Source organism: Oxyura jamaicensis, chromosome 1 (genome assembly GCF_011077185.1).
Source record: "Oxyura jamaicensis isolate SHBP4307 breed ruddy duck chromosome 1, BPBGC_Ojam_1.0, whole genome shotgun sequence".
NCBI classification, from domain to species: Eukaryota; Metazoa; Chordata; class Aves; order Anseriformes; family Anatidae; genus Oxyura; species Oxyura jamaicensis.
In genome coordinates this window covers 110,213,836-110,227,261 of record NC_048893.1, presented here as the reverse complement: position 1 = coordinate 110,227,261, position 13,426 = coordinate 110,213,836, and positions in this window count along the sequence as shown.

Sequence of the window (13,426 nt, the reverse complement as noted above, 5' to 3'; positions counted from 1 at the left end):
TTCTATTTGTTACTTTATTTATGCTTAACACTCAGACATCAAAGTGTGAAATTCAAAACTGTACGGCCTAAATGAAATCGTGGTTGATTGACTTCCATAGTTGGTACTGCATTTTAGAACATTGCCAAATAACAGACAATTCTATGAAAAAATATACTATGAAGCTCCACTGTCATTCTCTATCTTGATTCTTCCATTCCCTAAATAATTTGCTGGTCTTCCCATGCAATGGTTCATTATTGTTATTGCATCAGGAACTAGATAATAAACTCCTTAAAGGCAAAAACTTGTGGATTTATTAGCTTTTGTGCATTAACGTTTTATTCCTTGCCAGCAAAGCACTTATTCTACTTTCACGTTATTCACTAGCGGTGTAACTTTCCTTTTCCTGTCATCAACAGCCGATGTACTTTTCACAGTGTCAGCTGGGTTAAAAGAAGGTTGAAAGAAGCAACATTTCAGGTCAGACACTAAGGGTGCTGCTGGTCAGAAAACATTATTAAAGAATTATGGATTAATCAGCACTGCGTTTTGACAGAAATTCCCACTTTTCCTTTCTACTTTGGAAAGCAGCGCTACACTTTCCTTCTAGCAGAGGTTTGCAGCTGGCTCCTCCAACTCCTTTTCCTTCGCATTAGTAAACCGTGCAGTTAACCGCTGAGGGAGGAGAAGGAAAGTCATCGTGCCATTCAACTATTAATATATGGTAGACATCTATGAAGGGCTGGCCTTGCCAGAGGGTTTGGTCTTGCTGGCGGGTGGCTAATGGAGATTGATGCAGTTAGTGTTTCAATCCATTTCTTCATCTCAGCAGATGTAAAATTAATGCCATCTGCAAACTGGCAGTGACCACTCTGAAGATTTAATTCAGTTGCTGAAGAGTGAAACAGAGCGATCATAGCTTTTCTTTAGGAACAAAACCCTTCAGATAAGCAGATGTGAATTTTCTAAAGAGTAAAAAGATTCTGTTTTCAAATATTCTCTCTTCTGATGGTTCAAGACATCAAAGAGGGCTGATCTAATAATCATACCATCTTTACACCACAGATAGCTCTCTCCCTCTTTATTTAAAATTTTGCAAAATACAGAACATATCCTAAATTTCTTGCTAATATGTCTTAAATTTACAGTCAGCACACCCTCATATCTAGATTTGTTTGTGGGCTTTGAAACAAGTCTGGGCATCCACAGACCTAAAGCTTTGCCAGACTCATTTAGCCCACATCTCTGACAGTTACAGCTGTTCCATTCTACTATGATAATGGATGGGCGAGGAATAAAAAACCTTGTTGATTGGGCCTGATAGAGCAGAAACAAACTAATGAGCTCCCGTGGTAAGAGCTGAACAATGATCTCAGATTAGATAAGCCCCTAAGAAGCCCAGCTCAAGGGACTGTCACATCAGCAGCAAATAGCTCCAGTGTCCTACCCAGCAAGAGGTTTAGCCTCCAAGCCCAGATGCCTCTGGCATTATGTTAATGCCCGATGCCTGCTACATCTGTGCACAAGGCCTGCACCGTCAGCGTTTAACTCATTACCCCCAGGAAATCCTACAAGATGCTTGGAATATAGAAAGCATTATCCTGTCCCGTGGTATCTACTGGGATATTTATGTGGCCTGCGTCACTGGCGGTCTCACAAGCACTGATGGATTTAGCTTCAGAGTACCCTCAGGAGGCATGTAAGGATTGCTGTCCCTGCTTTTTCATGATGAGTGCTGAGCAATGGGGAGAGTTAGACAAGTGTTGGCAACTCCACTAGCAAGATTTTAAAAAGTGACCAGCTTGCTGGTCCTCAGCAATCCTCAGACACCAGTGGCAGCAGGGCAAAACGACACAAATTTCTGAGACTGAATAACACACCCTGTGCCTGGGACAGAAGCAGGGATCGAAGCTGTATCACATCTTGATGTCATCTTCACCTGGCCTATCCTCCACATCCAAAGGAAAGGAATAGTTCAGTGGAGGATGAGCTGAATTATCTACTACATTGGATTTAAACTTCAGGATATTCAGTGGCAGCTGACTCCAACCTGCGTCTCATCTGCATGCATGTGGAAAAAGCCACCTACAGCTCCCTGCAGGTTAATCACTGAATCCCAGAGGATGTAGCCAATAGCTCCTTTCCTATTTCAGTGCAGTCTGAATTGGGTATTAACTACCTGCTGTGTTTGGCAGATCTCTTATTCCTAAAATAAATAACTGTATGAAAAGTCATAAACTCTATATTGGACTTTTTCATTAAAAAAAAAATCAAAGTAATGTCAGGTTTTTAGCAGCCTCGCTTATTGCAGTAAATCTGGCTTCTACAGCTGTTCATGTTGTACTGTGTGCTTCAGCCAAGTGTAGCTGCAGTCCAACATTTCCTTCTTAAGGTATCCCTTACCCAGAGCAAAGCCAAGTGAATTTTGGACAGGACTAGTGTGCTAGAAATTATGAATGTGCTCTTATTAGAGCAGGTTGCATGTTTTACATTAAATATTCATTCAAATAACAATCCAGCAAAATGTTTGTCAAGATGATAGTTACTTTGGCTAAAAGAACACATTTTTCCTCCAGTCTCCACCAAAACTGGCCCATATTTATCACATCAAGAATCTAAGGACATTACCAAAGATCTTGGTTAAACTCGGCTGAGCTCCTGCATTGGTGCCAGATCCTGGTCTCCTGTTTTATAGCTGTACCATTTCAGAAATTACTTGGTTCTCACTAGGGACAATCCTTTTACAGGTTCCACTGCAGCTAATAAAAGGGAAAAAAAGGAAGAAAAAAAAAAAAAAAGTAGCATTTTCTGCTCCTGCCTGTTAAAATCCTGCTTGTGTTGAGCTGAAACCCACAGAATGCCTCATAAAGGGATTTGATTTCGGTGTCATGGTTTTCCATGAAGAACCAAGTTTACCTCCACTTCACACATCCTTGCTACTTTCACCCCACTGCCACCACTGCTCCTTCACTGCGACTTTCTCTATCCCCCTTTCCTCAGTTACCAGCTCTTTGTGCTGGTTGTTCTTGTGGGCATTTTTCTCGTCATGGAAGAACCTTTCTTTGCCCAGCCACAGGTGTCTTCTCCTGCTTTTTTCCCAATTCACCTCTGAAGCCCCTGTCATAAGCCTTCCCACATTACTCTCACTTGCGCTGGGGACTCCAAAGGAATGTTTGTTTGGTGGTTACTTGGTGGATGGTCTAAAGTGGGCCCTGATCCTGCAGTGGGCTACACAGTGCCTTGGGCCAGGTAGCTGATGGGGCATGCACCAAGCTTTGTGCACTGTTTAATGCCGAGAACAAAAATGTGTCTGTGACACAGTTCATAAAGGTATTTGCACCATAGCTTATTAAAAAAAAAAAAAAAAAAAAAAAAAAAAAAATGGACTAAAGAAATTCTGAGCCCTCAGTTACCTAGAAAGCAAGCTTCATACTTTCATACTTCCTTTCTTCTTTTTGTTATTTTCCACTTTTACAGCTCATGCATGTTTCCAAAGCCTCAGAGTCAACTACTTGCATGGTACAGCACATTTAGGTCTATGTGTTGTTACAGCCCAAGTGGTATCACCATTCTCCTTTTTTCCCCTCAAATCAGGGTTGTAAATATGGGCCAAATATACAACAGGTATCACAAACAAAGTCACACCATGAAAGAAAGGTTTCTTTTAAAAGACAGAGAACTTCAGTATTCTAGTAGAATTACATACCTTAATCTAAATCAAGAGATCTAGCAAGGTGGTTAAACTAATAAAGTTAAAGATTAGCAATATTGCCATCATGTGGCTAATATAAGTAAATGCTCAGGCATGATCCTGAATTTATTAAGTACCAGAAAGCAGATTGCATCCTCTGAATTCTGCTCTTAAAACTAAGAGGCAATATTTAAAGTTGTTTGTTACTATTATAAAATATGATTATCTCTTTGTTACAGTGGTGATTTATGTAGCAAGAAGGTGTGTACAATAAAGTTATATTATCTCTTCCACTGTGACCCTTATTCACATGGATTTGCAGCTCATATTTAAGAATTCACTCCAAAACTAACCTTGAGTTATCCACCCAAAAGAGAGATAATAGAAAATCACCTTTTATTGCAGAAAGGAATAGGGAAGGACAAGTAGTCACTTTAGATGCCCTTCATATTCACAAGGGCTTGTAAGTAAAGATTTATCGTCCAAATGTCTAAATTACTTAATCTTATGACTGTTAGGAACATTCATTACTTTCAGTAATTTTATTCTCTCTCTCTCTGTTTCTCTCTCCATCTCTCCATTTACTGCACTATCACAAGACATTCATCTATATTGACTAAAAAATGTACATAGAAGAGATTTCCATAGCCTATATCAGAAGAGTTTAATTTTGCTTAGTTAGTTAGAAAAATAAAATTCTTTAAATTACAATTGCCAAAAATGAGGACATCCTCTGTCACATGCTAAGATAGCTCAGCTTCTGGCAGGAATTAATATAAAAAAACAATATAAAAAAAATAGTGTGAATACACTTGACTACATTACAAAGTTGTTGCAAACTTACATTTTGAAAACTGCCTCTCTGCTTCTGGGAATCTGATGAATGAAATGGCAACAACAGTTTATTTACTACCAGCACTTACTCTAGCAACTATTACATAACAGGCATTTGCAAGGTGTACTCCAATTATTTTGGATTACAAACAATCTATATGCATACAATTTTCCTGGTACAGAGTGTTCACCATTCTACAAGATACACTGCAATGACCAAAAATTCATCTTTGTTACTGTACTGTCTGCTCTAACTTACACATACTTGTACCTATGCAAAATATTGCAGCAAGACTGTTCTGTGTTATTACTGCCTATGCATGCAAGAGACTCTGATTTAGCTTGTTGCTGGTTCCAGACATTCCCTTCGTACAGTAAATTATCATACAGCAGAGATGCAGCTTTTTCATAGCGTCAAAATAGGAGTTTAAAATGCTGGAGCACACAGCCAACATATTATCTCTTTTCTGCTTGCATACTAAATCCATACCTTCTTTCCTACCCCACTATTTATAAGTATATCCAGCTGGTGCAACCTCGCTAGTGCCAGGAGAAGGCAAAACAAAAACATCCACGAGGCTCCTACAGCTTCCAGTATGTAGGAGGCAGCATTCATTTAGCCCAAAGTATGATTTTAAACCTATTCAATTAAGCTAAGATTATACAGATATCCATTTCCATTTCAATCTGGCCCATTTCCCTTAGCAAACAAAGTTTAAGAATGCCTTATTTCAACTTATTTCAAATAAATATGCCTGCGTATTTATTAGCGTAGCTTATTTATTTATTTTTGCCGCTTAAGTACACAGGAGAATTTTATACCTAGACAAAGCCTGACATTATTTATAATCATCATTGTTGCACCTATGAATCACATCATGGGAATGTCAGAGAAATAAGGCCCTTCAAAATTAAGCTTTTCTGGTTAATATAACTCATAGCGAGAAAAATATTCTTAATGGAAAATATTAAAAAGGGACACCAATGTATGCAAAAGTGCATATGTGTGTGTAATTGTTCTTGCAGCATCGAATGAATCCAACAGCCCTGCAGAGAGCCAGTTTTAAATAATTGGAGGGCACAAAGAGACTCCAAATACCAAAGCTTTGGGGAGTTAGGACAAACACCAATCTGTCCATACAGAAAAGATACCGATGGCTCCTGTTAAAAGACAAAAACAGGTTCTTCTCCTTTCAAGAGCACCAGGATCAGGTTTTCACAGTCCCTGGACAAGCCCGGATTTATGAGCAGTTTCCAGACAGAAAGAAATTTGTGAACCTTTTTAATTATTCATGCTCTCAGAGGCAAACCCTCTCAGGTTGCAGGCCAAGAGGCCTCAGGGCCATGGCTTTTTTGGGGTTTTTCAGTTGAGGGAATAAGCAGCCGGATTCTCAGCAATATCGCTTGGATGAAAGTGGCTGTCAGGCTCAAGAAAAACAGCACCGTACGCTGCTTTGGCACACATGAAAAGGAACTGGCAGGGGAACAGCTTAGCTGCTCCCTGCTTGCAAATTCCAGCTATTCTGCTGGTGTTTGAGCACCTGCGGCCCTGGCAGCAGGGCACCCAGTCAGAAAGGCAGGCCGGGTCAGGCTGTGCCGGTGGCAGGGAGGAGGGCTGGGCGGATCGCTGCAAGGTTATTAGACCACAGCAGAGAAGCAAGGACTTGTTCCTTCTCTCACGCTTCCTTTGGAAGGAGGACAGAAGGAGCAATGGCCAAGCAAAGGCCACTCGGAGCAGGCCTGAGCCGCCAGGCTGGGGGAACCTTGGCACCCGCAGGCCGATTCTCTGCAGCAGGCTGCTCTGCCAGCTCCCTGAAGAAATCGCATCGAGAAAATGGCAGCGCCCCAAAACCCCACATGTGAAGAAGAACAGACCTGCTGTACGGGGCTGTGGGCTCGTCAGAGAGAATGGTAATTGGTACCAAATGCGGGGGTTTTGCTTCAGAGCATATTGGCAGCATAAGCGCTGCCACAGAAGGGCTGACAGATCTCCAGATCTCCTGTTCCTATCTGGAATGAGGCGGGGAAGGGACAAAAACACCAGGTTAATGTTGTACTGTCTTGCATCTCAAATGCTCTTTGCCTGATAGACTTTCCTCGGTACCAAAATTCACAACAGCCTTCCCCCTAAGACTGTCGGCACCTCTGACCGATTGCTCCCTAATCCAGGGGCTCTGCTGGACCTCTGTGCAGCCAGCCTTTCGTGCTGCTGCAGCTTGGGGCTACCTGTCACCTCAGCCCAGGACACCAACTAATCAAAGGTCAATTGATTGGAAAACCTGCAGTGTCAGCTCCTGCTGGAAAAGCCTTCAGATTTGCCTGAGACACTGCTGATGAGTAGAGTAGGAGAGGCTGTGCTCTGTTTCACAGCTGGCACCGCTGAGGAGGCCTTTTGATTGAAGTCAGCCCATGGTATTTTCCTCCTGAAAGAACCATTTCCTGCTGAAGCCTATTCACAAACATTTCTTGTTCATCAGGTGGAAAGGAACGAAAAATAGTCACTTTTTAGAAAAGTCAATATAAAAATATAAAGATGATGAGAAATGTCTTTAAGGAAAAAACTGCTTTCTGGAGCAGAGTTGTGTTTCTGCTCAGTTTGATAAGCAGCTAATTCCCTGAATGCTGTCACCTGCAGGCAGGAAACCACAAAACTAAGAGGTTAGTGGCAAGAAAAGAGTCTTCGTGTTCCAGAGGAAAGAATGCAATAATACAACTGTAACCCATCTTGGAAAACGAGGTGTTCCTGAGTAAGAAGGATCATAGCAGAGCTGAGAGTTCTGTACCGGAACTCCCAGTGACACCAAACTCTCTCGCTGCCACCTCCCACTGATGAGGCTCTCTGCACTCTCAGCATGCCATTTATTTCTTTTTCCAAATGCTGCTTTTTTTCGGCTTTGGTTACCAACTCTCAAATATATCTCTACATCCCAGCTCAAAAAACATAATCCACACCTGTGACTTTTCCTTTCCTAGCCACCTCCATTTCTACCCACTGTTCTCAACAATTATGGCCCTTTCCCATTCCTCACACAGCAAGGAGAAAATCCAGGGGTACCACTAGGTAGGAGCGCTGTCTCATGTCTGCCTAACCACGGTTTCCATTTTGGAATAGATAGAGGAAAAACAAAACTTCAATAGCACAAACAGAATCATGTCTAGCAGCCTAAAAATTAACCATTATTACACACCAGGAAGTCATTCCAGGGGCAAGACAGCTGTGAATCCACCCCCAAGTAAAATGTTGCAAATCTATTTGAAAACACTAGTGCAGTTAGCTATATACCTATATGAAGCACAGCCTCACTAGTTCAGTGGCTCACAAAAGTATTTGGTTTTTAAGGTGGTAAGTCCGCATATGTTTTTGCTGAGAAGAAAGCACTCCTCATAATTTTAACTGCTAGTTACTCGGTGATGGAAAAGACATCTCATTGACAGGGCAGCACTACCCTGACACATGGTGGAAGCAGCAAAAAGCATGTTTTCAGGCAGGAATTCAAAATGATACGTAAGTAAGGAGTTGTCATTTTGCTCTTGCAGTCAGAACATATTTCACGTGTGGGGATTGCTTGCATACTGCCCCTTACACCATTCACACTCCATGGTCACTCTCTCCGAGATGCCAGCAGCTTTGTGTGATGGCCCTCATCTTCTTCATTTCCTTTTAATAGGCTGGAAGGCAAATAAGATGACAGTGCAATGTTTTAAAATGGGTTAGAACAGATAAGCTGGTGCTGTTATACCAGCATATAAATATATTAAAAAATACTCATATATATGTGATTGCTTTTTGACTAATGGGTGGGACATGCAAACACATAGCACTATATGTATCACAACTTGGGATCTCTTGGCAAGATAATCCCAAACTGGCCGAAGCTGGAGTGTATACTAACCAGATGCTTCAAACACATTCAGATCCTTTCCATTCCCTCTTCAAAGAGCTTTTCAACAGAAATGATGCTTAAGACTTTCTTGGAAAGTTCAGGGCTGCATGTGGCATTTCAGGTTTATCAATTCATATCTCCCAACAGAGAAAGGGTATCGTGGTACAGACGTACTTTCCTTGAACTATTAGAAAATACCATAAATAAAAAAACAAAGTCCATCTTCCTAGAAGGAAGCTTGTCAAAACAATAAAAACAATTTATTTGGTGATGATGTACATTTGTTATATAGAGTCAATTACAATTTCTTATTAAAAAGAAAACTTTTCTTTCTCTTCCCTGCTCCCAGTAGCGTTTTTCCTGACTCAGGAGGAGGAATCCTGTTAGAACAGTGACATCCAGTGGTCACTCTGAGATTTCTCTTTACACAGAAGTCTCATGCCTTGTGCTTCTGCAGCCTGGGTTTTTTGAACCATTCACTGAACTTTGTGCAACTGAGTACAAATTCACCAACAAATTGAACAAAGGTACAGAGAGTATTTTTTTTTCTGACACAGGTAAATGATTACACATACAAACAGAAACACAAAATAAAAAGGTACGCAGAATTGGGACATAAAGATGGCCTTTTAAGACATCTATTATCAAGACATATGTACACAGAATCACAGAATCACAGAACGGTTTGGTTTGGAAAGCACCTTAAAGACCAACCAGTTTCAAAGTTTCAACCCCCCTGCCGTGGGCAGGGACACCTCCCACCAGACCAGGTTGCCCAAAGCCTCATCCAACCTGGCCTTGAACACCTCCAGGGATGGGGCATCAACAGCTTCTCTGGGCAGCCTGTGCCCGTGCCTCACCACCCTCACAGGGAAGAACTTATTCCTTATATCTAACCTAAATCTACTCTCTTTTATTTTAAAACCATTACTCCTTATCCTATCACTGCACTCCCTGACAGAGCCCCTCCCCAGCTCTCCTTTAGGTACTGGAAGGCCGCTCTGAGGAGTCCCCAGAGCCTTCTTTCTCTTCTCCAGGCTGAACAACCCCAAGTCCCTCAACTTGACTTCACAGGAGAGCTGCTCCAGCCCCTTGATCATCCTCATGGCCCTCCTCTGGACTTGTTCTAATAGGTCCATGCCCTTCTTGTGCTGGAGGCCCCAGAGCTGAAGGCAGTGCTCCAGGTGGGTTCTCACAAGAGCAGAGCAGAGGGGGACAATCACCTCCCTCACCCTGCTGGCCATGCTGCTTTTTGATGCAGCCATGTGCTTGGCTTTCTGGGCTGCCACCACACATTGCCAGCTCATGTTGAGCTTCTCGCCAACCAACACCCCAAGGTCCTTCTCCTCAGGGCTGCTCTCAATCCATTCTCCACCCAGCCTGTGTTTGTGCTTGGGAGTGCCCCAGCCCAGATGCAGGACCTTGCACTTGGCCTTGTTAAACTTCATGAGGCCCACCTCTCAGCCTGCCCAGGTCCCTCCGGATGGCATCCCTTCTCTCCAGCACATCACCTGCACCACTCAGCTTGGTGTCATTGGCAAACTTTCTGAGAGTGCATGCACTTGATCCCACTGTCCATGTCACCGACAGAGGGTAAACAGTGCTGGTTCCAGCACTGACTCCAGAGGAACACCACTCATCTCTGGTCTCCACCTGGACATGGAGATGTTGACCACAACTCTTTGAGTGCAACCATCCAGCCAATTCCTTACTCACTGAGTGGGCTGTCTGTCAAATCCGTCTCTCCAATTTAGAGACAAGGATCTAATGGGGGAGAGTGTCAAATGCTTTGCACAAGTCTAAGTAGATGATGTCAGCTGCAAGTTCAGGTAGATGATGTCAGTTTTACATGCAGGAAAATCATCTGAGAAAGTTACACTTGCCTCCAACTTGAACTCTTTGATATATATAATTCACATACATATTTACAGCATCAGTCAATTCAGAAGGCTATGTGATAGCTACAGTGGATGTGTTCATTCCCCACCTTTCATTACGTTTCTCATTACGGGTACTTTCATTATGCATCTGTGCAAAATTCAAGTAGTTCTGAGGATGAATTCTGAGAAATGGTTCACAAAAATCACGTATCTCAGTGAACTTCAACAGCTGGTAATTAACTTATCAATCTTAATTGTTAAATCCCTTGCTCATTCAACCTGAAATGGCTGTATTCACTGAATTAGAGAATGGCTGAGTTTGGAAGGGACCTCTGGAGGTCATCTGCTACAACCCCTCTCAAGCAGGGTGGGATAGTTTCACATTGAGCAGGTTGCCCAAGATTGTGTTCAGACTGCTTTTGATGACCTCCAAGGAGGGAGACTCCACAACCTCTCTGGGTAACTTGTGCCAGTGCTCTGTCACCCTCACAGCACAGAAGTCATTCCTGATGTTCAGACAGAACCTCCTGTGCTCCAGTTCATGCCCATTGACTCTTGTCCTTGCACTGGGCACCACTGAAAAGAGCCTGGTTCTGTATTCTTAACAGCCTCCCTTCAGGTATTTGTATACATTGATGAGATCCCCCTTGAGCCCCCATTTCTCTAGGCTGAACGGTCCCACCTCTCTGTCCTTCCTCATAGGAGAGCTGCTCCAGTACCTTCATCATCTTAGTGGTCTTTCTCTGGACTCTCTCGCTTCTATCTAGAACTGCAACCGTTTTGATGCTTTTGCAGTGATACCGTTTTTAGAAATGAAGAAATCTCTGAGTGGTTTCCCAAGGGAGATTATCTTTCAGCAGAAAAAAAAAAAAAAAAAAAAAAGATGTTGCCTGAGCTCAGTTTCTGCATCTAAGAATTTCTACATCTGCGTTCTTCATCTTTGCAGTTTCATGATGTAGTCTGACAGAGCCTGCCTTGACAGCCTCTGGAAGAAGACAACCATTCCATTTGATGCCAGGTCCTGACACAGCCTTTTTGACAATCTGAAGGCTCTTATTATTGCCCTCTACGTACTGGAAATGTGAGATATAGCCTAAGCTCCAGAGAAATGGATTAAAGGGCAATTCCTCTGAAGTGGAGGGAGTTCATTTCTTTCAAGTCAAGCAAGTATGGCCAACAGTCCTAGAAAACTCTTACAAGAGGGAACCTCCAAGAAGCATAGGTTGAAAGGATTGCAAAGCATAACAGGTAACTGAGCTATCCAGAATCCAAAAGCCTTAAGTGATTAGCTAGGAAGCTCAGTGACTGAGAGATATCTGCCCTTAGTGCAAGAAAACCAGGAGTGAGGCAACAACTGAAACATATAGTTCATGATTGCACTGATGGGGATTTTGATGGAAGAACATCAGAATGTCAGGAGAGTGTTGTCATGGGCCCAAGACTATCAAGGGTCTTTGCCCTTAGCGTTTCCCTCTGAGCCACAGCCACCATTTGCAGAACTGGAAGAAGAGACTTAGGTTCAGTAACCCACGTATGTTCATCATGGTCCAAGAGGTACAGAAGACCAAGCTACTTTCACTTCAGAAAATGCAAACTGAAATCAAAACACTGTTTATCTGGTCTTTCAGGGAATTTGTCTGTGGATAGTGACATACACAGGGAAAAAAAATACTTTGACTGGATGCAGGGTTTGGACACCCAGTGAAGAGTTCTGCAGTTCCCAGTGTTCAGAAGTGATTTGGTGCCTCTTGCAGGAGAGACTTTTTATGTGTTTAGCTCCTTCTTCTTACTGCTGCAAGACTGAAAGGAGATACTGACAGGTCCTTTTTTCCTTTATCTTGATGCAACCTCATCAAGACAGTACAAGAAGGGCAAATGTCCTTAGAGTAGGTAAGATTCTCACAAAATGCACTGAGCAAAATGTCACCTAGGAAGACCTATGCCATATTAACTGCTGGAATATGAATTCCAGGTCCATTTGAAGCACACACACAAACACAAAAAGTCAGATCTGAACAAAAGACCATGTTTAAAAGAATTACAGCTACGCAATACATCAATTCGCCAGACAGTGAAGAAAGAACTGAAATAGCACAGGGCGTGTTCTGTCTTGGAACAGAGTCTAACACATGACTAAGAAAAAAAAACACATAATCTACTTCTTACGAACAGGATATTGTGGTTTAGCCCCAGGAGGCAGCTCAGCACCACAGAGCCATTCGCTCATTCCCCCTAGGTGGGATGGGGGAGAGAATCAGAGACATAAAATCAGAAGAACTCATGAATCGAGATAAAGACAGTTTACTAGATAAAGCAAAAGCTGCACAAGGAAACAAAGCAAGATGGAATTTGTTCGCTACTTCCCATTGGCAGACAGGTGTTCAGCCACCTCCAGGAAAGTGGGGCCCATCACACTTAACAGTTTCTTGGGAAGACAAACACCATCACTCCAAATGACATCATGTCATATGGGACAACCCTCTGGCCAGCTTGGGCCAGCTGTCCTGGATGTGTCCCACACCCAGCTCCTGGTGCACCCCCAGTCTCCTTGCTGGCAGCGCAGCATAAGCTGAAAAGTCCTTAGCTCTGTGCAAGTGCTGCTCCGCAACAACTAAATCATCAGTGTGTTATCACCACAGGTTAAATAACTAGCAACATATAAATCTAACTAAGTAGCATGTAAATAACAGAGAATAAATAGAAAAGAGTAATAAGAAATTCTAGTGGCAAGAGACAACTGGAACTAATGAAAAAAGTCCTCTTAGGGAAGAAAAAAAATACCAAGTAGAGGATTATGAAAGTGATGATAATGTGGAAATAATCTCCTAAAAGGAAGCAGTGCAAGCCACAATACATTTACTATTCTAATTATGTTTTAAAACAGAGGGAAAATAAGCTAAGCAACCATATAAACAAATATGGATATCACCCGAATGGGTGTGGTATGAAACAAAGATCAATCCTCTGGTAATTAATTGCACGTGAAGACCACAAAGGCCAGGTATGCCATTAACACTAAAATAATATATCTAACTTTCAAGAGAATACATCTAGCTTTCAAGAGAATGAGCACTTTATTATGATATGCACTTTGTGTAAGAAAAAGTAAAAAAAAATAAAATAATTAGGATAGTTTTGTATTAAGCAGGTCACTG